The sequence below is a fragment of the Motacilla alba genome, chromosome 1, assembly GCF_015832195.1.
Source record: "Motacilla alba alba isolate MOTALB_02 chromosome 1, Motacilla_alba_V1.0_pri, whole genome shotgun sequence".
NCBI classification, from domain to species: domain Eukaryota; kingdom Metazoa; phylum Chordata; class Aves; order Passeriformes; family Motacillidae; genus Motacilla; species Motacilla alba.
In genome coordinates this window covers 19,725,481-19,752,614 of record NC_052016.1, presented here as the reverse complement: position 1 = coordinate 19,752,614, position 27,134 = coordinate 19,725,481, and the positions used below count along the sequence as shown (strand labels likewise).

General features: G+C 37.2%; 1 long non-coding RNA gene across 1 annotated transcript; it reads right to left on the bottom strand.

The window, feature by feature from the left end:
* Positions 1-304: 304 nt before the first annotated feature.
* LOC119704296 lies at positions 305-26,004 on the bottom strand. The gene is made up of 5 exons (XR_005257921.1): positions 25,873-26,004; positions 24,549-24,683; positions 2,584-2,662; positions 1,290-1,445; positions 305-362 (listed from the first exon to the last, which is right to left on the bottom strand). It is a non-coding gene; the product is annotated as an uncharacterized LOC119704296 (long non-coding RNA).
* Between the last annotated feature and the right edge of the window lie 1,130 nt (positions 26,005-27,134).

The following is a 27,134-nucleotide window of genomic DNA, read 5'->3' as shown; positions in this document are numbered from 1 at the left end:
AAATTTGTTCCTTTGAAAATATGGAACATATTTTAAAAATATCAATGTGATGCCTCAGTGAACATCCCTTTATTGAAAAGACACAGTAATGATACAACTCCAGTCACAAACAAATGGTCTGACAAAGTCCAGATACAGACAGTCAAGGTCCTCTTCTGCCTTCACAATCACAAGACTGATTACAGTGGAAGTGGCCCCTCCATCCACCTCAGGGAGTAATTGGCCTTTAGTTTCCAACACCTTTAGGTCCATGTTGTTTGGATGATGAAAGCTTTCCTCTTTTGCTGCTATCAGCGCCATTTTCTATCTATATAGCTCTTGGGAACATCATAGTGTTTTGCTCCAAAGGGAGAAATCTCTATCTGCATTATTAGACATGAGAAGAAAAAACAAAAATATTGAATGACAAACTGACAGGCTCAAAGATGTTGACAGCTATAAATAATATTAAGTCTCAGACATCCAGTCCACCATGCTCTATCTATTCAATCTCACCCAAGAGCTGCTAGATACCTTGGAAATTGGACACTAATAAAGCAGAAAGAAAGAAAAGAAAGCACTGTGAAAGAAATAATAAATTATGCAATGTTAAAACAAGGATTGAAATGATTGGTGACATGGGAAAAGAGTAGTCTGGGCAGCAGCACAAAAACAAACAGGTACCAGAAAGTAAGAGAAGAAACACCAACAGATAGCACCATCAAGCAGCAATCAGGACTTAAATTTGTTTTGCAAAACCAATCTCATATAAATCAAGAAGAGATGTAGCAAAATTTAAGTGAGGTGTGAGTGTCAGCTTGAATTTACAGGAACTAAAGATAGAAAAGTTATTCAAATTGTGTAATTGTTATGTTGTTATACCTTTGTTTGGCATTCTGGAGGAAAACTTTGAATGGAAATGCCTTGCCTTTACAGCTCTCTGTTTTCATTTTGCTGGTGGTTTTTTCTCTGGAGTTTTGCATGTGCAAATAGCATAACCAACTACTAAATCCGAGCCACAACTTCATTTTCTACTTTCTCCTGAGTCCAAAAACCAGGACCGGAATATTTTCCTCTGTGATGCTGTTCCACAACCCTAGGCCAGAGGGCTGGCCAATACTTTTAACACCTCCTAAGCACGCCTGTTGTTTGACCAAAGGGCTTGGAAGGCATCTCTGACAGCTGGGATTGAGCTTAGCACTCTGCAGAGATGTCTACTGGCATCCCTCTTGCACCATCCCAGCAGTGCTGGGGGCTGTGGCAAACCCTTCACTCCCAGGGAGTGGTGGCTATGCCCTCTCTCTGCTGACCTTCACGGCCAGCTGCAGAGCACAGCTGCCTTGGGCTGAAGTCCTATTGCTGTGACCATGGCGAGAGTGGGATTGTTTTGTTATCTGGTTTTTCAGCTCCTGTTCAAATCAGTGAGTTGTGAGCACGTTGAGCTCCTTTCTCCACACCAAAGAGCCCTGAGAAACAGAAACAGATGACTGGGTAAAATATTGTATAGGATATTAATAATGTCATTTCCAGGCTTCTAATGTTACAAAGACTTCAGCCCTACAGAGTGTTTATTGTGTAACTGCTCCCCATTCGTTTATACATATACAAACTGGTAGAGAAAAAACATTAACGTAGGAATGAATAATTATGGTTACATACAACATGTTGCATGTCAAGAAAAATAATATTGGCATTCCTGTTTGAAACATCACTTCGAAGTTTCAGAATATAAAATAATTGCCAATTTCATATACATATATATGAGATGTATAAAACAAGATTTGTTGGATAAAAGACAAATTCTACAGTTACAGTTTAATTCAGTTTTGTGGTATAAGGAAAGAGTCTGTCTGCGCAGGACACTGTGGAAAGCATAAATTCAAATGGCAGTAAATTGGATGCAAAATTAATAACTTTATTCATGATATTTATGAAAATATCACTCTTTATAGAATAAGAAGAGAAGAGGCTCAGAAATGTGTAGGAAATAAGTAATGCTATAAAAAGTGTGATGAAAAAATCTATATATATTTCACATTTCTTCCTAATTTTCAGAACCATTCCACATCACAAAGATCTTTTAGGCTGTTTTGAATACCATCTATGCAAAAATTTATCTTCAAATGATGTCTGAATTGTAGACATGCTTTATGACACAAAAAGATTAGGATGCAGAAATACTCATCAATACCCTAATTTATTTTGAACTGTTTCTGACACTTGAAATGATGAAAGCAAGCTTATTTCACATTTGCAAACTTGAACCAAATAGCTTGACTTGAGGAATTAGATTACAGTTGCCATTGATTTATAATTCTGAAAAACCCCCATGACAACAGGTTCTCACAGAAAGTACAGCTTTTGATTTTGAGGACTTTGGGGGAAAAAAAAAAGCCAGTTGTACTTATGCTTCTAGGCATCAGTTGTAGCTGTATTCTTTCTGTACACATTCTGTTCTTGCCTTGCTACCTGTTAAAAAGTAACACAGGTTTGCCCTTTAGCATGAAAACATTCCAGGCATATCTTTAATAAAGTTAGATGTTAATGAATAACATAAATAATAATAACAATTAAATAAGGATAACTTGAAAAAAAAATGAATACCTGCTAAGGCTGGGCTGCTTGGGACTTTCATGGCAGAGTTCTTCAGCTATTAGCTGTTCTATCACAAAATATGATCTTGCTGCAACCACAAAATTTAACACATTAATAAAAGCAACTGATCAATACAGCAGTACCAGCAGTTGGCCATCTGTAAAGTTCAACATTTAATCCTAATTAAGTTAGGAAAAGCTGACAAATACAAGCATAAGAAATCACACAAAAACAATGCAATAGAAGTAACCAAGCACCCTAAAATCATCAATCTGGCCAATTCTGACACTGCTTTCAGTTACTTCTTAATTAATCTGAAATAAAAATTAATCCTTAATGTGTATCTTTTCCAATTATCAAATTAAGATTTGAGTTAAACTAATAAATAGAGCAAGGTTTTAATTATGTTAAACCACGTGAAACACCCAGTGAGGGTGTGTGCGCAGATAGCTACTTGTGTGCCATACATGAAAAAAATTAATGTAATGAAATTAGTGGTGTGTTTTCTTTCCCATGCAGTATTGTGCTGCTATCACAGCAACCCCTGTTGGTTGGTAGATGGGTATAAGAAAAACAGAGAATTTACAGCTTTGGGTATCGTTTCTTTTCCTAGGGCACCAGGTGCTTTAAATGCCACCAGAAGGATGCTCTTGGCAATGCCATACTGTCCAACATGGCTTGGCATAGATTAGCTCAAAGCTTTTGTGTCTTTGCAGACTTTGATTAAGGGCCAGTGCTAGAACTCCTATGGGCTTTTACTTGATCCAGTGTAGCATGGGGATTTTTTTTCGTTTCTTTTTTTTTCTCATTACAGCTGCCAAAAATATGCCAGTTAAGATAATTACATTTCAATTTAAATTGGTAATTTAATGGAAAATTTTAAATCAGGATGTAGGGCAGAATTTTACTTCCAACCCTATCCCACAATACCTTTTGTCTGTTGCAGATGATTTAGGAGCTGAATATCCTATTTTTGGCTCTCAGTCACACCAGAGAGTTTAGAAGTCTCCACAGTTTTGCAGGATTGTCTCTTGAATCTCTTTTAAGCCTGGAAACCTCACCTCAATTTAGTTTCACCTGTCTACTCTTCGCTGTTTTATTGACTACCTATCTTTATGAGTCGCAATATATGAAAAAACCAAATTATTCATCAAGATATTTGCTCCCATTATAGAGGAGAAGTAGAAGAACCCAAGATATTCTGCCTGCCATGGCTCTGCTGCTTTCATTATTTGTTTCGGGGCTGACACAGAAGCCTGGCAGTCGCAACATACTGTAAGGGGAATGATCTTCCTTTGTTTAGGGCGCCGTGTGTACTGTCATTTACATAATAAAATCCTCACACAAATAACAGATGGTGAAGAGGCACTCATGTTGCCACATGTTGGAAACATGATGTAGTTCCTTGATGAACTTGTTTCTTTTACTTTTGCCTACAGACACCTACCAGCTATTAAACCTTGGGAGTCAGTCAGCTGGTCAGGGATTTAAAGACAGGCAAAAATCTGTCTGCAGAATTTTCCTGCTTCTAGGAGGAGCAAATGATATGCCCTGATAGAAATGTGCAATCCATTGAAAATGGTTCCCACTACCATGAAAAGTAAATAATAGTCTATATTTTCAACACTCATTGGGCTGAAATGCTTCACCATGGAAGACAGAAATGTCATTATTCCACAGGGTCTGAGCTATTTTTCTCTCTTTTTGGAATCCTTTTCTCAGCAGAAGCTAGGGACAGAGAGAGCTATGCTAATGCTGCATATTAGCAATATCAGTTCTTGGATGCATTACCATTAATTCTATGCGCAAGTTAAGTGCTGGAAAACAAACGTCTGCCACTTGAAATACTGGCCACAGAGGCTGTATACAGTGCAGTGAAATAAGATCACACCACATTCCCTAAATAGAGCTAATGGATCTGGTTTTGATCCCATTTACACCGATTTTACAATCATGTAATGCATGCTGTTGTCTTGAGAGGACTTGGTCTGTAAAAAGAATGGGTCTCCAGGATAGCAGAGGGTATTTAAATGAGTGGTCATTTAGTTGACTAAAAGCTGCTATTTAGATGCAGTTTTCTACATTGCTTTCAGGGTTGGACTGCTGCAGTTTCACTGCAGGGGTTGGGATGGTGAGACAGGCTGTGGGAAGTCCTGAAGACACCTTGTGAAGCCCAGATCTATGTAGGAAATGTGGCCCAGGACATGGGATTAGCCATGGCAGGTACAGTGGGATTCACTGAACACCTCAACACACCAGGCTGGCCCCTTACCCTGTCCCTATTTGGAAACCCACATGCCCTGCAACCCTAAATCAGCAACTCTGAAGCTGCTGTGCAAAGCAGAGATGACACATGCAAAACCTTTAAAGACAAGAAACTTAGCTGTGGCAACCACCTGCTTCCATCCCACCCTTTCTGTCTGTTGCCTTTCTGGTTGCAAAGGCGTGCGACCTGGTTCCGATGAAACAGCACGGCGACCTAATCTTCACGGTCGCTCGGGCCATTAACAAGACGCTAACACCAATATGGTGGACGGTTAAAGGCATTTATTGCTTCATCTCGTGGGGTTATATACTCTAGGGTACTTCACTACGTCAGGAGGGGGTCTTACAACACTTCCTGGGTTAGGAGAGTGGAAAGTTACTAGCCATGTTAGTGGGGGTTACACATTCCAAGGGTGATGGCTTATCTTAGGGGATTAGGGAAGAGACATTCCTGTAACTTTCCGTAACAGCCCGAAATCTTCCGAGCGCCTTTCCCTACCTACTACATCTGTCTGTGTCATGTCTGCTACATTAAAACCTACAAACACAGTAATTCTGTATAATAGATCTGTTGATCAGGTAGCACTTCTTTAAGGGAGATACACAGATCTCCACTTTCTAAACAAATCTAAAAATTCCCAGACCAAAGCAAGCCCAAAAATTTAAGGTTTGCATGAAAGACTACATTATGATGACTTTGAGATCTTATTCAGCCGTAAACCTGACGTGAATTTATTTTTTTTAATGTTTTGTTAGCTCTGATTATCTTATTTCAGTTTTGTGGGGTTTTTTGGTTTGTGGGAGCCTGTCTCTAAGGCAAGAATATTTTGAATTGGCAATTTTTTAGCTAGTGCAGCTTAAAGAAGGGTTGCAGATCTTATTATCCCATAGCATGGAGTCTTCATCTGCAGTCCTTAGAATCCAGGAAGTATGTGGTTATTTTTCATGCATTAATGCACTAGTATTGACCAGTTTATTTGAAATCACTTGCATCTCATGTCATGACAAAAAATCAAATGCAGCACATCCGGAGCTACAGATTTACAAGGTTACATAAAGATATAAGCGGCAAAGGGCAGATAAAATTCCTTCATGTATTTTTGTATCAAGGTCGACTATCAAAGAAGTTCCTCTCTAGAAATGCTTTATGTGATGTTGATGACGTCACCAAGAACTTAATACTGCTTAAGCAGTTTTCACCTATGCAGGTTATATGCACAGAATATTACATTCTATTCAGGTAATAGATCACTGAACTCTCTTCAGTTGAGAAGACAGTGTCCCTTCTTATCTTTCTCTGACTTCTCTCCTTCACCACTCCCCAGAGCAAACAAAGACAGAAACCTGGGGATTGACAAGGAGTGAAAAATGTCTTGTGGGTGATTAGGGAATTTGAAATAGGATTTTGGTTAATTTCCTCAGGAGAATCTACATCTGACACACTAAAAATGCATTTTTTTTAATTTCTGCTTGTTCTATAATTAGAGCTCCATAGATACAGGTATACATCAGATATTTCACTTATTACAAATAAAACTCTTAAGTATAATATGCTTGTAATATTACTAATAGTGGTTGAATAAACAATATTGGGACTAGAGTGTAGCTCTGTCATATGGATGTGCTTCTCAAGCTATAGCTAACATGCATGTTACAATTAAACCTCTACCAAATGAAAATAATATGATTGAATAACTGAAACCAAAACTGACCACCATTCCTGATTGACTAATTTGCATTTCTCCAGTTACAGATTATTTAAATACCAACAATTTGTTCATAAATAAATGTCAAGAAAATTACTTTATTAACATTCATAGAACTTACAGCTAGGGCATTAGAATTATAACCTGAATTGCTGAGAACTGAATTTAAGAGTCTCGTCTTAATATTGACATTCAACATTGACTGCAAAATCAAATGTCTATGTACCTTATTTACATAAGATCTCGCACTCATGCACTGGAGATAAGATACGTGAAAGAATGATGAGTACAAGCAGAGAACAAGCATATCATGTTATCTTGATGTTCACTCAGGATTGAAACAGAGCTCAGGATTTAAAGAAAATCATTGCAGAAATAAAGGTATTTAAAGCAATGGTAGTGAGTCAATTGTACACAAAAATGGTCAGTTGTTTTTTACTTGAAAAGAAACTGGTTCAAGCAGTTCAACTGTTCACCAGTTCAAGCAGTTCACCAGTTTCAACTGGTTCAGTTGAAAAATTTACCCCCACTCTCACTTTTATTACACAGTAACAGATTTAATCATACCTTTTTAATGATATGCTGTATTTCAGTTCTAGACACATACAAAGAATGAAAATTTAAAAAATAAAAACAAAAATAACAAAAAAACCCCCAAAAAACCAAAAAAAAAAAAATTTAACTGAGAAACCCAACTTTCTTTTAAAAGATTAATTGTTTTTATAGAAATTTCCATACTTGCCAGGTGAGTTTACAGTTGGCATTAAAGCCTTCCTCCTCAGGAAGAAGGCAGTGTCATGTGTGGCATGACCATGGCTGTATCTGTCATGTTAACCCTGCTGCAGACAAACCCATAACTCTGCACTGTGTTTCTATTGACCCTTCTTTCCATTTTTATTCACCTTTTAAGATGCTTTTCTTACTGTTTACCCCCTCCTTTTTCCAATTTTTTCAGCTCCACAAACTTGTTTTTCTACTTTAAGATTGATTGGTTTTATACTTCCAAAAGACTACTTAAATTATTATTACCTCCTTTTAAGACTCCTAACTGATGCTGTCTCGAACAAATACAAGCTTCTTATTTGTCTCAATTTTACTTCTTTTTCTAATATCTTGAATTCAAATTCAGTTTTGTTTATCCTCAAGGGGTAGAATGCTGTCAAGGAGCCCTCAGTTTCAGCAGATCTATGACATCACAAACTAACCAAACTTCAATATTTTGTTCAAATCTATTTCTGCTTTTCCTAGGTATTTATTGCAAATTCTAACCACAGGTATCTCTCCTTACAAGCAATTGTTTCTCCAAAACCTGTTTCATAATAGCTCTAGTTCTAGGTAAGGATTTCCCTTGTCTAGAAGCCTATTTCCTATGCAATGTGACATAGAATAAAACAATTTAAACTTTTACTTTATTGAAAATACAGCTGCACTGATGTGTCTACTGGAATTTCCTTGCTTTTGACACTGTCATATCTTTTGTACTTGTACATAGAGTGAAAAGTCTACACTGCCAGAATAGCATAAATCCAAGAATTCCATACTGGTTGCCTTTTTAGTTTCCTTTTTATTCTTCCACTTTTGATGTCCAGAGAGATGAGAAATGGTCCCAAACAGTCATTTTTCACCTTTCTCAAAATTCTTATTCTGGAATAGCTGTGGCAACTCAGTATAAGCAGGGAGTAGTGTCAGTTCAGAATAAATCATGGCAATTACCATGTTTTTGTATAAAACTTCTTGTAAGCTAATTACAGACACATGAATGCAAGTGGTGTCAGAGTACAATAACCTGTTTTTTTGACTTTTTTTGGAAGGGGCAGGGTGTCTGACAGTATTTGGAAATATCAAAGGAAAAAAAATCTAATTTTTAAACCTATAAACAGTTCATTTACCTAGTGGAGGTTCAAGCTTGTGGATTTCTACTGCTGCTCTTTTTGAAGCAGCTCACAAGCAGCGCTTCATCTTTTCTCTTTAGTTGTTGAAGGCTCCAGAGAGACACAGGACAATGAGGGGGAAGTGCAAGAGCTCTAGAAACCATGAAAAGTTGTTCCAAATTTAGGTCCTTTTTGCTTTGCTATTATCCATCAGCACTTTTGTCTCAGTAACAGCCATATCCTAACAAAATTAAGTGGTCTTCATGCTAACAAAACAGGGAGCCTATAATGGTACCTAAAGGCCACAATAAAATTGAAGACACACCAGCTTTTCCCTTTTTCAGGTTTAAATGTATTTGATGGATCACCCAGTCATCTCAGACCTTCAAAAACCAGGGTCATAACCTCACAACCATCACATCTATTGCCTACTCTTTCTGCTAAATACTTTTTTATATCTTCCTTTTTTGTCTCCAAGTGCTAAGCAATCATTTCCCCTATCAAATAATTTACAAATTCCTTTTTATACCAGAAATTTACTATCTCTAAGTCAAACTGTAAATCTACACATGCAGTTTTCTGGGTCATAGCCTTGATGGTTCACAAGATGACAGGGTCCTTGTCCTTTCCTGAGCCCCTTGAAGAAGGAATTGGTCTTCTTTCATAAAACAAAACCCCAGCTGAATAAAAGGAAATAAGGCATTCACAGACACCCTAAAACAACAAAAAATTCATTCCAAGATATGTGTTTGTGTTTAGATTTCCTCTAATTAATTCTCATTCACCTGTTTTATTGATCTCAAGTCTCAAATGAAGCAGCAGAATTTGACTATGACCATTTTCCTTGCTATCTTAACTAACTCCAACATAATCCCCTGAATGAGTAACTTTACTGAATATGGCGGTATTATTCCTCTCATTTTAAATACAGAGAATTAATAAAAGCCACTAATTCCAACTAATATGCTAAAAATTGTGTATCACCAGGTTGTCAGTGAACCAGGTCACTCAGCTTTCGTTATTCATAGCAATACAACCTGATCATTGCCTGCCTCCAATCAGAACAGGCAGTTTTCTTTTTTTTTTTCTTTTCTGTAGCACTTTTTTTGCAGCATTGAATCAGTTAATATGCGAGGGTACATTAGCATTGAATATTAGCACATCATTGCTGGCAGAAGGTAAATTCTTTCAAGAAATTTTGGAAACATAGGTCTCTGCAGGCACAAGCTGCATAAATTCCCAGCTTCATAACCTCCCTCCCTTGAATCAGAAAGATGTACTACCCAGTGTGCAAAACATTAGAAGTAATACTAAAAGAACAGAAAAGTAGGATCACAGGCAGAAGATAGTTACAATGTAATTGTGACTTGTCAAAGTAAAATAATCCAACTTTTAGAGATGTATTTAACCAACAATTTCACCTGTGGAGGGGAAAAAAATCACCAACAAAAGAGTCTCAGTTTGAGGTCTGAATATTTATGTACACAAACCCCTATATTCTGATTCAGAAATTTCCTTATCCATAGGCACGTAAAGTCCCTGCAGTTAAGCCTCCATCAATAAGGCTGATGTGTTCAAATTTCCTTTGTAATGTGCACACAGAGGTACCTTACTCCTGATGCTCAGTGTACATACCTCAACAACATTCACAGTTGTTGCTAATCTTTCCTGTTCAGCTCTGTCTAAAGCACAGAAATATCAAGAAAGAAGCAAAAGAAAAAAGAAGTCTCTGCCTGACCACTGCTGAAGGCATTCTCCTAGGAGACCAGCATCTAGTCCTGTTTTAGTGAGTGCATGCAAAGGAACAGTTTCAAAGTGGGACATTAAATAGCTACTGCTGGCAGACACTGCTGCCCTCTCACAGGTGATAAAAATGGATCCAGGGAAGAAAGTGCTTAAATCTGGATCCTTCCTTCTCTACCTGTTGCATAGTCTCTAAGTTGAATCCAAATTTTGATCAGGAATGGACTACTTGTATCTTCCTTCCACACACTGTCACAAAAGCCTGGCTGAAGCAGGAACTGCAGACAATGGTAGCTGAATCCATGCATCTCACAAGAAACCTTAACACTTAGCAGACTCCTGGCATTGCCACTCCAAATCTAAACTGTTGACCAGAGGAGATTTATGGCTCTATTCCTCTGTGATTTTTGACAAGCTGGCTAGAAATTTTATTGTACAGCAGAGAATTAAACCTTGACATGCAATATTCTGGCCTTGCCAGTTAACTATGCCTGTCTGAATATTAGAGAGTTACATGCTACTGAAATGTAACTCGCTCCTACCCCCTGTTCAAAAGCAAACACCAACTTAGTATGGTGAAAAAAAGGTGCCTAAGATTGGCTTATATCTCACATGCAAGTCTATGGCAGTACTAAATCAGAATAAGCTCATTTAAAATGTATTTGTTTCAGTGGTAGTAAGTCAACATATCCTGATCATGAACCTACTTGAGCTGATTGAGGTACTGGGATGCTCACAGAGCAGGCTTCTAGAGTCTGCAGCAACTTATTTACATGGACAACCCATATTTCCAGCTAAAAAATATTTCCTCCTTGTCCTTTAAAAGAAAAAAAAGTATATAAGCATTAATAAAATTCAGATGACTGCTTTTTAGATATTTATGCTAGCAACTCACCTGACCTACATAAATATTAATAAATTTGAAGAGGGTGATTGATCCTTCATCCATGTCCCACACCTCTAGTCCTGACTGAAGACGCAAAATACTCAAGGGTTTGCATGAGGAGTTTAAAAAGGAAAGTCCTAAGGAGTACAAGAGCTGATGTGGGCTTATTTTATCTGAGCCTCGGTAGGGGTTGGGCCACTTGGGCAGATTTGAATCAGCCTGAGGGATACAGCCCATTCCAATGCTGTTAACACCACCTCCATGTGTCTACCCATCTCATCACCATCCTATGAGACCATGGGCTGGGTCAGGGACCCCCACTACTTAGCCATGCCAGCTCTTTGCTTCCCATGATCTCCTTCCACCAGCTGAATTCCCAAGTTTAAACATCTTACATGCACATTGGGCTAATCTTGCTGCCACTATGCAAAAATAACTGAAATGGGTATTGGACTCTTTGTAAATACCTAGAAAATACTAAGCTGATAATACCAGCTGAGTGCAACTATAACCCTAATAATTTTGCACATGATGGCAGAAAGAAAAACACTTCTGCATTCTCTCTCCAGGAGCTCTCTAATCCTCAAGAAAAGTAAACACGCTTATAAAAAAATTGATAGAGCTTTGCGCCACTATGGCATGGAGAGATATGACTTACCAGATGAGATATGATTTATCAAATGAGGCACCAGTCTGACCCTAGTTAAATTTCCAGCTGTGTTAGGGTTCTAACACACAATCTTAGGTAAATTGTGTCTGTGCATTGGTTTTGTCCACCTTGAAACAGACTTTATTTTTCCTTGGTTTTATCCTGTGAGGCACTAAATTCTACAGACAGGAGAGGAAGGTATTACTATGTTCCACAACTTTATCTTGACAATTTGAAAATGTATCCTTCCATGCAAGTGGCACTGCTCTTTAGTTGTTTATCATGTACTTTTCCATCATCCAACAACAGATGTTCTTTCTGGATAGTCTTCAAGTTTGTTTTACAGAGCACTTGAGAGTATTTTATTTTAATTTTATTTCTTTTGTTGTTTATTTTCTTTAAACATTTTAACCTTAGGGATTTGGCTAAGCTACAACTATTAAAAATTATACAGCAATATGTAGTTTCTATTTTCCATTTAAGCTAACTTTCACAAAAGTAAATCTCAAAGGATTGAATATACCTTCTCCACTTTTCTGATTCTTTCTCCATGAATGCTGCTTTCTGTCTGGGCAATATCTCTTCCCTTTGTAGTATTATTATTAAAGCCAAATGTTGCTTGAAATATGGAATATATTTGCCTTGCTCCTAGAATTGAGAACATAATGATTTCCTTACTTTCCTGTTTGTCCAAATTCTGTCATCAGGTTTATATAAACAAGTCAGGTAGTCTTTCTTGAGACCAAGGAGATGATGACAGGAAGAAAGCAGACCAGAATGAAGTTGCAGGAAATAGGGTCTTTTGAAAAAAACCCAGTGTGTTTCTCTATTCCAGTCTCCATTCCAGAGAGGCCCAAACTGCTAAAATAAACTTAATCTAACAAAAGCATAGTTAATCCAGGTCACAACCCTGTTTTCATTCCCATCCTCTGTCCTTTACTGTTCTTAAAGCCACAGCATTTCAAAAATTATGTATTTTTGCATCTTAAACTTGATCCAGAATTTAGAAGGCTATGGAAATGTTGAAGCCAATCACAACTTGCAAAGAAAAAAAATCCTATGATCAACTGTAGCAAAAATAAACAAAAGGACTGCAAAATTGATTTAAAATAGTGCCATAAACCTTTAAAACTGTGCTGGAGTTGCAACTATGCAGCTCCCATTCCATTTTATAGAGGCTGTATATTTGTGTTGCATAAGCTGCTCTGAAGAACCTCAGTCTGCATGCTTAATGCCAATATCATAACTTTAAATTATTGCTCCATTTAACTTCACTCTGGCCACTAACTGATTCCCAAATTCTACAAATTCAGATCAGCTTCAAATACTAATTTTAACAAAGAAATGAAATCTTTTTCAGGGAACAATAAGTCTATTTTTCTTGAATATTAAGCATAGATCCAGAACGAGAGTTAAAATCTGATGCACTTGACATACTTGGTTTACAAACAGTTTTTGTTCAGTGAAGAACAGGGTAAGAGTCAGACTGGGAATAATTAGGTAAGCCCAAGAAGCAACACTGGCAAGGCAAAAAAAAAAAAAAAAATCTAAGCTGTTCCTAGTCATCACAATTAGCTCTGACCCACAGACTCAACCTAAAAAATAATCTCTGAAAAGTTCTAATTCATTATTTACAATTCTCCCTTCATTAAACTGGTATTTCACTGAATATGGATGCATTAAGAAAGAAAATTACATCCCCAAACCTCCAAATTTTACATGTGCACATGAAGACCAATTGCTTTGCTCTCTGAACCGCAGTTCTGGCATTGAATTAAAAATTATTTCAACTAAATTGCTTTTCGAGGGGTAAATTTCAGATACTCTCTCCTTTTCTTTCCTTATTTTGCCCGATGGTGTACATGGCCACAAAAACTAACTAAAATAAAAATAAGTCAAGCATTCCAGGAGGGCCAAACCAAGTTTTTTCCTCTGTGTATTCTTAGCAACTGATCAAGAACTTCTGTGAGCATGTCACAAATCAACTGGTGGTTTCTTCCAGCCCTGCACAAACAAGATTCCCACGACCCATCACCATGGGATCATCACTTTGCAGGACAGTTAAAAACTACCCACAGCCCCCCATACAAATAGCAAGACACACCACCTAACAAAAACCACCTGGTTAGATCTTAGCTGAACATTGCTTATGGAGGTGACGATAAAAATAGGTGGCACAATGTGTTATGAGACAATTCTGCACAAAGCCCCCAATTCACATGGACAGGTTTGTCTTTTCAAAGGCTTATATATGGCTACAGTCATTATTTATTAGTATTTACACTTGTACAATAATAAGTGGAAGTTTTATTGATGACCAGAATGCTGGCAGATTCGAAACATGTTCAAAAAAATGCAATGCATCTATGGGAGATCTTTCATGAAATGAATTTCCAGGACTTGTGGGCTGGTATAAGCACTATTTACTGACTTCAAAAAGGACCAGACTAGGATAGACCTTACAAAAGTTACAAAATTATTTAGCTGTTATGATTTAAGTACCTATTTCCTTAAATAATTGAAAACTGGTACTATCGATTATTCAGGAGACAGGATTTTCATTGTAATTTCAAGGATAAAAATAGATTTCACCAACATAATTGCCCTGGGTTTGTCTTAATTGAATTTTTTGGTAAGGAAGAACCAGACTAAAATCCCCACAGAATGTAATAGGATAGAGTTCACATGCATGTTTATTTTCTGATGGATTGAATTAATGACTAGCATGTGCAAAGGGTTCTTTAAATCTTCACATAAAGTGCAAGCTTCCATAACTACAAAAGCAAAGAACATGGATTCTCTCATTCCAGCATTCTAAGGGAGTTCATGGGATCCCACTACTGGGTCTATCTGTCAGAAACAAAGAGGAAACAGCAGCCTCTGAGAAGGCAGTGAAACAGTAGGAAAATGCTAGGACTGGGTGGGTGAAGCCATGGAGGACAACTGTACATTATGAGAATGATTTGGCATCTTGCAATAATAAATCTCTCTGCAGATACAGACTCCACGTTAATTCCTTCCAATTAATCCTCACAGGCTCTCTGTCACCTCATTTTCTCTATGTAAGAATTTAGCATTCTGTAAATTTATAGCAAAAGTTATATTAGCTGATGTTTTTAGGCATTCATGGCATCATTTTCAGTTCTGTGTTGTTTAGCCTGTCTACGTGTATGTACAGAGAGTACTATCAGAAATAGATATGGCTTGAACATTATTTCAAACATACATATGAAAACTTTCTTCTTTCTTCCCATTTGCCTTCCTTATCCTTGCCAGCGATCTTCTTTTTCCTCCCTCCCCTTTTCACAAGTCTATCCAATTCTCTTCCCTAGCTTTTGTCAGCCTTTCCTCTCTGTCCCTCCCTCCCTCCCTCCCTCCTGTCTTTTATTCACTCTTACTCTTCTGTTTGGCCTTTCAAATTCGTTTTTGGCCAAAATGCTCTTAAACAGTATTTGAGTAAATACAAGCTGAATGGATTCCACAGGCACTGACCACTTTTATTGTGCTACAGTAAAGAATACTTTGCTTTTTCACTGCCGACACTGCTTAGAACAATGTATTGTGCTCAGGTTATCCTCATTTCATATCTATATTGTTTTAGTCAATAGAAAGCAATTTTATATTGATAGCAGAAGCTTTAAAGGAATGTTTGAGCAGAGAAGATATAAACCCAATCTAACAGGATGAAGAACAAAATAAAAAAAATAAATAAAGAGTCTATCCTTATAACACTACACACTGGATGTGTGCATGAAGTAGGAGATTAAAATTTTAAGAGCTCCGACATACAAAGAGTGGGGGAAAGGATTTTTATTCCTCATATGGTAGAGGCTAAATGTCCTAATGAATTCAGCTCCTGGTTCATCAATTAAATTAAGGAACAGTCCTAGTATAACCTGATACAAGCCAACTTTTCCTCAAAGCCTCCCCCCTTGTCTTCCCCTCCCTCCTTGGCTGGCCCCTGGATCCTGGAACAAGCAGAAGAAGGAGAAGAAAGCAAAGGAGAGGGACAAGCATAGAAGTGTTTATACAGAGGTTTATCCAGAGGTTCCCAGAAGAGGCTTTTTCTGAGCACAAAGTAGGATAATTCAGACCTTAACTTATGAAAGCAATACTGAAAATAATTTTTAAAATATCATGTTGTGTGTGTGTTTGAGAGAATGGGGAAGAAAGCACTTTAGCTCCAATTAATCTGTTATCAGTTATGGGAAAATTAAGCCTATGAATGCTGAATCCATCCAGGGGATAATCTCTCCACTGAAATCAAGCCTTATTGGGGAAAAAAAAACCAAAAACACATGCCTCTGATAACACATAAATAGAAGAAAGGTTGACGAATAAAAATAGGTGAGAACAAAAGTTAAGAGATACAAAGGAATTTAATTTAAGTAATTGATTTGAAAACATAGGGCATGTTTATAATTCCTAACCTTCTTTGTACTGTACAGCAACTGCAGGATGAACTCCTCTTGATGATGATGATGATAACATCAGTTTGTGTTAGCCCAGGTCCTGCACTATCAAAGCATTTTATCTGTATATTTGCTTTTTTCATTCTTACAGGGGTTGCTGCAAAGAATGTTATTTTTATGTTAATGTTCTTACCCATTCCCTCTCCATCAAAATTCCTTTTCTTCAAACTATAATTAGTAGAATTCGGCAGATATTCCTCTCCATATAGACAGGGAAAAGGTCCCTTTCCCTCTTAAGGTATACTTAGGCCTTGTTAGGTACAGAGGAGGAAGTCCAGAATGATGACAAAGGATAATAATTATGAAGATAAAGACAGACTTTTTGCTCATTTAAAGCTAATCCAAGAAGCATAAACCATAAGCAGATTCGAACCTGCATTGAAAACAATTGTTCCTCTGCCCATCTGTTTGTCTCTTCCAAACACATGCTTATTCAAGTCATGAATACTTCAGCAAAATAGCTTTATTTACTTCACTTCATCCAGTGTGGTCTCTCCCACACCCATAGACTATTTCCTGATATAGTTTCTTTAGGAGGAACATTCCATAAAAGCCAGCCTGACATGTTGCCTCTTGGTGGTGATGCAAACCCAAATGCTGCTGCTCTTTAGCATGCACGCTTTAATATTAATCTTATTATCACCATCTATGATTTATTCTTGGCAGAACCAGAAGGCCTCCCTGCCCACTCCAGGGTAAACAGCCAAAATTTCTGTCTGATTTAATACTGAAATAAGGCTAGTTCCAGAGAAACTGATTATTCCTCTCTTACCATTTGAAAAAGATCAGGGGCAGGGGGAGAGAATACACTGTTTTTCCTCAATTTTCCCCTTTACATCACCTTTACATATTCAAAAGAGCTGAACAGCCAGTGACCCCGTTGTGAACTGACTCTGAAATTGTTTCACAAAGATGTTTGGAAGAGATGCTCAAACATCAGCTGCTCATTTTCCTCTTATGGTTTGCATTTTGCTCAATGTCATCAGTAAGGGGTAAACACCTAAGGCTGCTTGTGATACAACACCTCCCTCAATGCAAAAAGTATTATTCAAGAAAGTACAAATTACAATGGCTTTAAGTACATAATGAAACTTATGTTGACTTCATTTGAACTGGAAAAATTCCTGTATTTATTCTCTCTATTAGCACTTTTTTTTTTCCTTAAAACATACTAGATGGCATGGAGGTGTTTATGTAAGATTTGTGGCTGTGGAGATCACATGAATGTTGTAAGATCATAGTGATTGGCAGCCTAAAAAGAAATGAATTTATCATGTTGAATCAGCCTCTAGTACAAAACTATCTCCTGGGTCACTTGTTTGTTTCTCCCAGTAGAAAATTACTACAAAAAGCAGCACTGATCACAATTCTTACAGTAGAGATCAGAAGAAGAATGGCCTTGAAAATTAAATTATTTTCATTTTCCTACAGTCTGTGTAGTCACCTGTATAAAGGCAAAAACAAAGAACACCTTTGTAGAAACACCAAAACATAAGTCTGTATTTACTTGTTTTACATGGAAAATAGCATTATCACATCTCTGTAATTAAACCCCTTATTAAAAGATAGCTTAGTTCTGTAGGCATGAGGTAACAGTTTAGAAAGAGGTTCATAAAGCCCTGTGGCAACACCTGGGTTCAGCAGACTGAAGCAGAGCATTCCTGTTTTCTGAGAGCAGGAATGGTCAGGGCATGGTAACAGAGCACCATGGTGGTGAGTGAAGCCTCCGTGGTGAGCAGCACCAAAGCAGTGTGTACCACTTTATCAGTCTTGACAGACATTCCATAGAAACCTGCTGAGCTCATCTGGTGTTTTTCACAAGCATTACAGAAAACCACCAGTTTTGCTTCTTGTAAATCACCTTATTTAAAAAAAAAAATTCCCCGCTGTTTTCCAAAAATAAATTAAAAAAAAGACTGCTGGTGCTTGTGTCTCCTTTGTCACTCACACAGCTAAACTTCTAACTATTTTAGACTATTTAATGCTACTTCAAGTTAAATTTCACAGGTCTATGAACAATGGAGTTAAATTTTTCCAGGCACAACAGCAAGCCTTTCACTTTGTAACCCTTGGAGTCCTATTTCCCTTTTTTGTAGTTCTACTACAAGGGAAGCACATAATTGTCCCTAAAATTACACACGTACTTTTCATCACTTCCAAATGATTCCCTTCTACTTGAAAATGGGAATTCTTTTTATATTGGCCCCAAAAAGACAACATTCATGTTGCAATAAAAAAGTCCACTCTTCCTATGTATTCCTTGGGCTTATTTAATTCTTCTAGTATGAATTTTTTGCTCTCCTGTATACAGCTAACACCACTTAACATCATGAACAGTTGTCACTGTCATGATCCCTATGTGAAAAATATTAATAAAATAGTGAAAGAAAATCCTCAGGAGTGATCCTCAGGGAACTTCATTTGTAAACTTCATCAGCTCCAAGACCAAAACTTTTGAAAATTTGTTATTGATCTCAAATTTCTCCTTATTATCTCCATCTTCTTAAATAAAGCTAATTTTCTGCATAGTACCATTTCAAATTCATTACAAAAGTCCCCACAGACTAAAATTTAATATTTTCCTTGCCTATGAAATCTGTTCTTAAAATCCTAATTTAATGAAAATATCAGGTTATCTGATGTGATAGCACTTTAATAAACACATGCAGTGCTATATCCTCTATTTTTATTTGCTATCATATTTCAGTTACTATTTCAAGAAATAATCATATTGAGGGAAATTTCTGAGGCAGATTAAGAATTTGATGAGTGAACTTGAGCAATGTAACTTCAAACCTTTTGGCTTCCTATCCTAAACTAGGGGCTATAAATGAGAAGAGTTTTCTGAAGAGAAATAGTAGAAACCCCCCACCTTTAAAAGCTAAGTCATGGCAAGTCTACTGTTGGTTCTTCTACATATTGGGTATTTTTCTAACCCAAGTATTATTACTGGGTAGCACAGTCAAATTACAAATGCAGTAGTGACACTTAGGAAAAGAGAGATAGATTATTAAAATGCTAAATATTCAGCCTTAAAATTACTGTTGTTATTATTGGTATTGTCACCTGGGAAGCACTTCTGTGAAGCATCCTGATGACAAAACAGCACTCCATAGCCAGTGCTTCCTCCAGAGCGTGAGGAAAGGCAACTGGTGGCAAAGGAGTAAAGGAGGAGGAGAACGAAAGAGCAGCACACAGGGCGTGGTGTGGAGAAGCAAGATATGACAATAAGGTGCTTGCTTGTTCTGGGAACAAGGAAAAGCATGATATGCAGCAGAGTAAGGGGGAAAAGAAGGAAAGTAAAACTTTTTTAAGTGCAAAATTCCTTCTGCACAAAATTCCTTCTGCACGGTCAGTTTGGGAGTTGTAGCAGCAGCCTGGCCATTGCCTTGCTTTGAGAGCTGAGTTGCCGGCTGCTCTGTGCCCACTTGTGTGTGGTGAGAGCAAGCTCCTGAAGAGGGGTGGAATACTTTCTTCAAAGTTTATCAGGTGAGACATTGCTGAAGCACCCAAAAGTTTGCCTACTTTCACTTAAGATTATTAGCTTCTAGCACCCATGAACCATAGAAGCAACCTTCAGGAGAATTCCCATTACTGAGGAAAAGTGAAAAGAGAAGTCCGTCATGTATTACGAGAAAACGATTCCTGCTGCCATTTTTCTTCACTATTAAAGGAAAGCAAGTGTAACTCTAGCTAACACTTCAAGAAAACAAATCTCAGAGAAAATACTGCCAAAACAATGCTCACTATCATAGTAGTAAATGCTTGCTAATCTTCAACAGTGTAAAGACATGGCCTTTAAACAATTAAGGTAATTTATGAACTTAGACAGTAACAAATCTTTATGTTTTGCTAGAGAGAGGTTTCCAGGAGCAAACTTCAAATTCATTTGAACCAGACTCTACGTGTCAATTTTTGCTTTCTATTGCTTTTGGTAAAAGTGAATAATAACATCAAGGCTAATGTTTTAAAAATAAGATTATCATATCAAATAACATTATTATATTTCTCAGAATTTATTAAAAGATGTTTGAGAAGCTACGATAACTAAGTTGGGTTTCTGCAGTAGGAAAAGATATATAAGTTCTAGGAGCTTTTTAGACCCTAATGAGAAGGAAGAAAAAATTAGTAAAATGCATCCAGAATCCTTTTTTTTTTTAAATATGTTTTTAAATGGCAATGGTTTCTAGGATTCCTGCAATTTGGTTATACCCACAAGATGATTTAACTTAAAATATCATTATTTTCTTTTTATCCACTAAGAAATTCCATTAACCTTGAGCTTGCAATGTCAAAACAATGATGGTGAAATCTGCAGTTTGCACTTCCAAAAACATTTAGTAAAAATATGGCTGAAAGCAATCTGCAGAAAGCGTAGGGGGAGCTAATGGAAAATAATATGACAGATCAACACAAGGACTTTAGAAAGAGACCACTTGTCTGCCAACATCATTGTCAGAGTTGCCTCTTTTTTCAATAAATTCTAAAAAAAAAAAAAGAAGTAAGCACCAAATTTCAGTCAGAAGGATTCCATACTTTAAAATTAGGCCATAAATATGATTTAATATAGTATCACCTTACCCTTTTAATACAAATGTTTTAAACCTTATTTTATGCTTCACATGAATTATACATCTGCAGTTCATATCATTTATAAATGATGTGGCCTTTAAGGAATTTGACAATGGACTGTTCTAAGATCAAGGGGAAGTTCTCCAGAATGCTTTTAGGAATAAACATCAATCTGACAGTATAATTTTTTAGGCATTTTGAAGTGAAGTATCAATTTTATAAGATAATTATCTGCTGGAGGTCAGTGTATGTCAGTTCCCAATCATTTTCTATTAGAGATATAATGCAGAGAAGGTACACATGTACTGGAACAGATTTTACCTGCATATTTATAACTAAGTAGACCTTCAGGCTTCAGGAAGATAACACAAGTAAAACAAAGATATTTAACCTGCTCTCCTGAGCCAGACAAGAATCATAGCATGAACAAAAGCTGAGATCTCCTGTTATGGTACTATCCCAATGGGAAAAAATTAGCAGAAAAAAAATTAATTTAGTCCTGGCCAATATGAATAATGATTGTATTTTCCAGCATAAATACTGAAAAGACTGCATTTTTCAGCATAAATATATAAAAGATAAATATACCAGAAATCACAGAAAAACATCGGCAAAGCTTGTTTGAATTTGCTTTGTCTTAACTATGCCTTTTAATTCTTCTAGGACACTACTTCTTTCCTTTAAATGAATTTTATTCCAGGTCTTTATGTTGTTCCTTATTTAGAATAAAATTTGATCTGTTTCACCATAAAGACCTGGAGCTGCAGTCTCCCCTTAATTCATGAATATAAACAAAAGCTGAAAAATTGTAAAGTGGAATATTATGTCATGCAAGTATTTCAGAGAGGGGTCTCCTGGAGCAAATTTCAAATTCATTTGAACCAGACTCCATATGTCATTTTTTTATTTTCTATTCCTATAGGTAAAATTTTTATAATAATGCTAAAATCCTCACAACTACTAAAAACTTAGTGTGTCTTTCAAGAGGATAGAAATTCAGACTTTCAAGGATCTGGCAATGAAGTCCTGGGATATGGTTTATTAACCTCTTTCTGAGGCCACCTTACATGGACTGCCATTGCCTTGCAACTAACAGAAAATACCAGGCAAAATTTTAAATACAGGGTTTTGTTGGTTTTTTTTTTTTTTTTTGGTTTTTTTTTTTTTTTTAACTTGCAAAGCAGAACAGGAGGATGGATTCTGCACCTGTTGCAGAATCTCAGTGAGTGACCACGGGGCTTTGGACATTCCCGCTGCCCTTGGGGGTGCTTCCCTTCTCTGTGTGGCTTGGAAGCCTTTGTGGAATCTTTCAGAGTCCTTTCAGACTCTGAGGACTGATGGAGTGTGAGAGCACAGCTATAACTGAGGTAATAAATGCACTCACTCTCCCACCATATCGCGCTATGAGAGCAAGGATCTAGGCGATTCGGTTGGGAGCCAGGAAGGTCTTCCACTGGTCAATGTGCCCAAATGGAAATACCCACCAACTGCAGCCCCACAGGGCTCATTATAAGATAAAAAAGCTACAAATTAGCTTGCAGAACAAAACCCCCACTGGTTAGAGGCTTCTCGCTATGTGATTCTTAGGGGTTTTATGTTTTTCTGAAAAAGAAATGTTCTCAGTGCACAACTTCTGTATTTAACACTGCAAGGGAAGTACAGACCAAGGGAAAAACCACTGTTTTAAAAACAAACCCCAAAAACTAACATCAAACCTCATGTAAAATTTTAGTTGCTGGGCTCTTTCTTTGTCTTTTATATTTGACTTGAATAAACAAATTCCCTAAAATTGTCAAATAGAGGCATTCAAGTCTGTCATCTCAAACTGCAATACTGATTGTGTTTCATAGATGAAGAAAAAGAATTCCCTGCCCTACATGCCAGCCAGGCTGCTACTGCCTCCTCCCACACCAGGGAAGCAAATGTACATCAAACACAGGCTTTTGGAGCTTTGCACAGCACCACTGAGAGAGATTCTGTAGCCGTAGGTGCAGACAACACCAGATTAGGTCTCTTCTGGCTACGGCATGTTTAGCAATTCCAGTATGGCCCATCATGAAAGTAATTTCAGACCCACAGAAAACAGGTGTAATGCACATGACATGGCCCTTCCACTGCAGGCTGGCTTCATCATGCCACTGTGGAGGCAGAGCAGCCAACACATGGAGAATCCTGCCTTAGCCTTCCCCAAACCCTTAATCCTCACAGACTGAAGACACTACAGCAGAAAAAAGCAAATTGCTTTGCCTCAAAACCACAGTGCATATTTTATCCTTCTGCCTGTTTTTTTTTTTTTTTTTTTTTTTTACAGGGTTCTCACTATTCATCTCAGAGAGCTTAAGGTTTGCTGAAAACCCATGAATGAACAAGCCTTTGTGCTACAGTTATAGATGAGATGCTGCCCCCATTTCACAGTTGGAAAAATAAGCACACAAAGAGAGCAAATGACTTTCCCAGTTGCAGAGCATGCATACCTGTGGCAGAGCTGGGATGGTTCATGGACTATCCCTCTGCTTGAACCACCATCCTACGCCCTATCCCTCCCCTGGATTCATTCTGTTCTCATGAGCAGTAAAAACCAGACAGAAGTTCTTGAGAACAGACATGCCTAAAAAAAGACTTTGGCACTGATTAAAAATGGCCTTGAAGCTTTAAAAAGGCAGTCCATGGGTCTGGAGATGTGTAATGGGTTTTTAAGCTCCATTTTCAGTTTCTGTGGTTATGCAGCAAGATTTTTAGTAGTTGACCAGCCCAGTGCATCTGGCTGTTCCTGCCAGCAATGATAGCCGTGGCCTCTGTTTATTCATGCTGTGCTCATCAACAAAATTCTTCAGCTGATGTGCAGCAAGCCTGGGGTTTGTTCCACTTGGGCTTTGAGCTACGGCATTTGAAGATGAACAGTTCCTTTCAAGATATTTGCAAACCTTGTCAGAGTCTGATTGCAGCATGACATTGACATTAGACTGATTATCACTTGTCTGAGGAAGCACTGTTTCCATGAACACACTGGCTTTTCTCCTGCTATCTGCTGAGCTAGATATCAGCACACAGTACTGTGGCAGCAGTGCTACAGCAAAGCCCCAGCTACACTGCTGAAAGAGAAAAGGATCCATTTTTTCTGCAAATGCTAAGAATTTGCCAAGATTCCAAGGACAGTGTTGCTGTGTATCTCAGATAAAAAAAAAACAAACAAACCCAAAACAACCTGAAAAAACACCCCAGTCTGACTATATCAACTTTATCAACTTCAGCTCTGACTTGAGTATCTTTGAGTAGGTACAGAAAATCTATTTCACCTAAATAGTATATTCATTATACATTAGTGTAGCAGGTAGAAAGGAAATAAAGAAGTAAAGAAGAAGAAAATCTTGAAAATGATGTAACAATAATTTTCTTCATTATTTTAGTTTTCTTTCTTCACTTTTCAGTGTTTCAGACCCTAACACCCAACTTTTTTATATAACAGAAATATATAAAATTAAAAAAAAAAAAAAAATATCCCAGACTTTCAGTCTGGAATGACTGGACTGTGATAAAGAGGTAGCATGTACATGCCATTTGTACAGAAAGTCACAGCACACTCGGAGCAAATGCCCAGTTCCACTCCATCGTTCAGCTACTCCTTGGGACCCTGAGCAACCCAAGTGCATCTGAATGAAAATCAGGAAGGTTCAATCTCTGCTCCCCTCTCCAAGATCTTATAGACTACTGTTTACAATTGCTGGTTTCTGGAGGAAAGCAAAGTCGCTATAAATTAACAGAAAAAAATAAAAAATGTGTGTTCTATACATAACCATGGTTCCTACTCACCCTTCTGTTCTCTGCACGTGCCTTGAATCCACAGTGGGGTTGCCCTCATTCAGACTCCTCAAGTGAAGGCAGGAGATTGGAGGGGACATGGACGTCCTCAATATCTGATCACATTTTGGCAGTTGTGTGGATTTTCTGCCAAGCATAGTGGAAAGGTTAAATGGTAAATGAGGCAAAGTCCTGAAGGCATCTGACTGGAGCCTCTGGAAGAAAACTGCGTTCCTGCACCTGAGCATGTTGCCACAACCCTCTGTTTATTTTAGCATTGTAAAATTTTCCAGTAAATCCTTTGGGGATATGCTCGGCATGTAACTTTCATTAACGTCAGGGAAAGTATGAATTGGGACAGGGGGAAAAAATCCTTACAGGAAAAAATTTGGTATCTTGTATGATTGCAAGCATTTCTCCATGTTGTCAGTCCTAAAAAGTGAAAAGTAATTCAAAATATAAGAAATAGTCAACAGAATGAGCAGAAATGTTATAAGCTGGTAGTGACTTTCTCAGTTAATGATTTTAAGAGACATTTTGGTCTATTGTGCTGCCTGCTTGCTAATGATACAAATAATAAAGGAAAAAAATAATTACTGATGAGAAAAGACCATCTAGAAATAAAAGAAAAAAGGAAAATTCATTACTTCTATCCTTATTCAAACAGTATTCTGAAAGAAGCATTGATTAGAGGAAAAGAAAAGTCCGAGAACATGTGACACCACACACAGGAAGAAGCACAAAAATACTTTCAGAGAGTCTTGACAGACCCCGGGTGTGTCCTCTGCTTGAGCCTCCTGAAATCCACAAGTATCAGAAGGGAATTTACAAGATAGTTTGTACTCATTTAAGACTATTTGGGATCTGGATCTAGCCAGTACACATTGGATTAAATAAAACACCGGTGCTGTTTACTAAACCTTTTAATGAATCCATAAAATGTGCTTTTATTTCTGTTCCTGGATATAACTAAGAGCTAGGATGTCGCAAGCACAGTCTCTACCTGCTATAGATATATTTATTTCCTAAGCTTCTCTCCCCCTTCAAGTGGCTTTCCCAATTGTCACTTTTATAGCTTTAGATTTCCAAAATAATAAGCTTATGCCACTAACCTACAGTGCCTTTGTTCCTGGTTACCTTCTTTCCCTAAGCAAAACAAACTAAATGCCTAAAAAAGCTGAACTTTCTTTAAAAAAAATAAAATTATTCATTCTTGTTGATGGTGCTTGTAGTAAATTGTAATTAACCATTGTTATTTCTGTGACCTGATGGTTTTCCAAGACAATCCAGCAATAGCTGGGATATGGAATGAAATGTATTCAAGTCACATGCTTACTTTTGCAGGTTGTCTTTTCACATTATTCTCTTCCCAACTTTTCTACATTTTCTGCAGTGTCAGGCTCCACTTAATTTTCAGCATCTCATGCAAACAGCTCTGAACAGTCTTTCATGCTCCTGCTTCTAAGAAAGAACTCTGAATGAAGAGGAACCAGAAAATGTTTATTAATTCATCTTTCTCACCCCCAAGATGCCTCTTCAATCTTTCCAAGGTGTCTCTGTCCCACAGAACAGAAGGAACCAACCAAAGTCTCTTAAATTTGGAGACAAGAGCAGCATTTGCCTTTACCTGTCCTTCAGTAGAAACAACATCACCTCTGAGGAACTTGTGCTGCATCATGATAAACAAAGAAATACTATTTTCTCAAATACAGTCACTCATAGAAAAAAAGACAGCATGATTTTTAAAATTATTACTTATTTTAATTGGGAAAATAACAGGAATATATACAACATGTTAGCATCTAGAACATTTTAGGAATAAGGTACCAAATTATACATAGAAATACCTTTCAAAATTCCTTTCAGTATACCTGTTAAACTATATGCAAATCCATTTTGCCCCACAGCTACCGTCCTGACAAGAGACAACCATCAGAACAGTCTACATAAATTATTATCTGGCTTTCAAAATAGAAATTTAGAAAAAATCAGTGCTAAAATATTTTTATATTTTTCTTAAATTTCTTTAATCTCTCCCTTCTCTTACCAGTTTATTATAAAAAAAGATTTCAAGAAAAGCACTCAAAATAACAGTGTTCATAATTTTTCATGTAATCCCAGAATCCTATTAGAAGATAACTTGAAATAACTGTGAACAATTTATACATACATTTAAACATATATTCATCAGATAAATATAACTACATTTAAACCAAACTTCTCCATGTAAAGTATGAGTACAAAAATGGCAATTTTCACATTAGGACAGGGAGTAGAATGAGATCAGAATATGCCCTAACAATTTTTGCAAACTTAAAGATTGCTTCTGCCTGCAGCAGTCATTTGTAATAGCAACTATGAAAATATTCACTATTCTTTCTTTTGCCTAGTTAGTTGTATTTCAGTATTCCCCAGCTTTAATGTCACAGCGAATTAATACAAGGTTGACAGCAACAGGAAAGATTTTAATGGCAACTGCCAAACATAAAACATAAAACAAGGGGAACAGAGAGCAAGAACAAGAAGCAGATACAGACCTGGTGCTGGTGTTTCAGCTGTACAAACCTCCCCATAAATGCGTCACCCTCCTAGAGACAG